At 44.2% G+C, this 2,945-nt stretch overlaps 1 long non-coding RNA gene across 1 annotated transcript; it reads right to left on the bottom strand.

Moving 5' to 3' along the window:
• Positions 1-561: 561 nt before the first annotated feature.
• Positions 562-2,687, bottom strand: LOC146548028 (uncharacterized). The gene is made up of 2 exons (XR_014890745.1): positions 2,590-2,687; positions 562-730 (listed from the first exon to the last, which is right to left on the bottom strand). It is a non-coding gene; the product is annotated as an uncharacterized LOC146548028 (long non-coding RNA).
• Positions 2,688-2,945: the final 258 nt, after the last annotated feature.

Genomic DNA, 2,945 nt, shown 5'->3' with positions numbered 1-2,945 from the left:
GGGTGTCTGTAGCTCAGGTAGAGCAGGAAACCTACTAATCAGAAAGTTGCTGGTTCAATGCCCCTCTGCTCTAGCCTGCATGCCAAATATCCTTGGGCAAGATGCAAACCCCAAGTTGCTCTCCGATGCATCCATCGGGAGGATGAATGTGTATTAATGTTAGATAGAAAGCACTTACAGAGAAAAAGCATAGAAAAAAGTGAGTGCATGAATGAGGCAAGTTGTAGAGAGTAGAAAGGTTTTATACAAGAACCAGTTCATTTACCGTTATATTTTAGTTTCATTTTCAGTTCTGTACTTTTTACATGTAATATTGATTCATTAGATTGACTACATGTATTAGACCTAACTTGCTGACAGCAAATTTAAACGACCGTAATAATTTATTTTCAGCGTCTGAAATATTGATTTAGTTTGTTTTTTGTTTTCTTTTTGGCTCCTGATATTAGTCAACTACTATTTGTCAATGTTGAACTAATAATGAATCTAAGAACAGCTATTTGTCACGGTTGTCCAGCGTCAACCGTGGGGATGTGAGGAAGGAGGAGCCAGGCACGGAGCTCTGAATGCAAGCAGTGCGTTTATTTACAGTGAATGGAAAATAACAATAAATCCGCAGTGCGTTCCCGACTCCCGTGAAATGTCCTATTCCCACTGCTAGTGTTCCTTGTCTCCGCTCCTCAGTGTCTGAGCACCCCGTGCTCGCTGCCCTCTCGTCTCCACGCTTCTCCTGGGGAGATAACAAACAGGCAGCCGTAAGACACATACAATGCGGCAGACTATCCGTACTGACTGGCCGAGAGACTAACGTGAAGTCACGCAATGATCCAGCGTCAGAGAGAGCGCCACCGCATTCTTAAGTAGCTCCTCCGACAAGGCTTGATCAGCTGTGTGATGGTCTTCAGGTGTGGCCAACCACCTGGCAGGGCCACACCCACCAGGCCTGAAGGTGCCTGTAAACAGGTGCTCTCAGAAACGCCGGCATCCACACACACACACACACACACACACACACACACACACACACACACACACACACACACACACAGATATACCTGCAAGCAGGGAGAAGGAGGGACAGCACACCAAAAACACACATGTCCATAACTGCTGGGTCGTTTAGACTCCTGAGCTGTGCACGAGGGGTCGACCACCCACTGGAAGGCCGGGCACTTGTTTTCAACCGTAATATACCTGATGTGCTCAGGTAACCTGTAGCGCCATGAAACCACTGTCACACCAGGGCGCATAAAAAATGATGCTTTAAGAGACTGATGGGATCGGGCAGCAGGGAAAACATCCACAAAATGCTACTTTCAGTTTTTAAGTAGAGTCATTACATGCTTGTTAAAAGCAAACTCTCATATAGTTTTTAATGTGCTTCTTTCATTACAATGACTAGATAAAGAATGTGGCACTGTCTCTATTTAACACTGGCTACCCCAAAATGTTTCCAAACCTTCAACCGTAACTTTCAATGAGAGATTTTTAGATACGGTTATTGAAGCTGTGGGGTTAATTTTTTAAGTAACACGAGACGAGAGGCAGCAGCATACACACAGAGCATCAGTGATAGAAAGCTAGGCTAACATAGGGTAGCTACCTGTTCAAGGAGAAACATGTATAGGCCCATCTCAAGTGCCAGTGAACATCTAAATGATTCAGGGAAGACTTTGGAGAAAGTGCTGTGGGGAGATGAAACGAAATTATGTGGCTTTAACTGACCTTTTGAAATAGGAGTGTGATGCAAAAAATAGCATCCCTGCAGTCAAGCAGAGAGATGGAAACATTATGATGTGGGCTACAGGACGACTTAGTCGGGGTTCCAAGCAGTCAGGAAATGTGACATCGTCAGACTGCAGGCCACGGATTGGCTTGTCAGTCGCGGCACTCAATGAGTCATGAGACGGTGTCTTTCACTAAAATCAAAACTGCAGTTTTTTTAAAACCCTGCAACAAGGCAAATAGCTGCACAACACCGTGGTTTCCAAGTGTGACAAAAAGCCACAGATACATCATCGCTGCGACGTCTTCCTTTGTTGTGGCATTCGTGTTGCTCATAAATGACAACATGGACATCGGGCCGCACTCAGACGAGGACCCGGTGCATCGTCTGTCTCATCTCAGCCAGTTTACTTACAAACTCTTTAAGTTTGAATTTTAAAGCCAACAATGTGCACAGGGCAGTGATATTTCAAATGAAGGTAAACTATTCCAATCTCTGCAGCCCCAATTGTGTATCACACACACACTAAGTTCTCCTCCTGCCTTCAGCCCAACCGTTGAGCGCGATGACAAATAGAGCCGCAGAATTTTGCTGCTGTGTAATTAAATTGAGACGTGGGGTCAAAATTCCCACCTAGATTGAGTGAGATGAAATAGAAATCGGCTCTCCTCTAACTGACTTTATAGAAATAATTACATCAGCTGCATTTATAACTGTTATTAAATAACAGCAGCACACGAGAACTAAAGTGTAATCCCAGCACATTTCGCTTCGCTTGCACTGATTCTTTAGAGATGACGACCGTGGTGGGTAATTAAGGGCAAACAATATACAAGTGGCGTGAAAAATGGAGGCTGCATTACCTTTCCAAAGCTTCCTTTCCCGATGGCCCGCAGTATCTGGAAGTGGTCAAAGTTTACTGTGGAGAAAATGAGAAGCAGTTAGTGAGAACGTGTCAGTTTGAGCTGAGCTATAAAACAGGGAACATGACATGTACAGCACTGTGCAAAAGTCTTGAGCCATCCCTCATTTGCTTCCAGGGATCCGGACTTCCCTGTAATCTTTAAAGTGGTATTAAGGAATAGCTCTCCAGGCTTTTTAAAGTGTTTCTGATTTTTAATCCAGGGCTTGTATTTGACCACTTTTTGTCTGTTAAGACCCTTCACACTAATCTCTGAAACATTCAAACATAAACAGACACCTAAGTCACGGAAAGGAC

This window comes from Mchenga conophoros, linkage group LG23, assembly GCF_057382185.1.
Source record: "Mchenga conophoros isolate Kocher_MC1m ecotype Shallow Benthic linkage group LG23, M_conophoros_male_GT1.1, whole genome shotgun sequence".
NCBI classification, from domain to species: domain Eukaryota; kingdom Metazoa; phylum Chordata; class Actinopteri; order Cichliformes; family Cichlidae; genus Mchenga; species Mchenga conophoros.
Note: the sequence above shows the minus strand (reverse complement) of the source record. Positions and strands in the feature narration are given on the sequence as shown.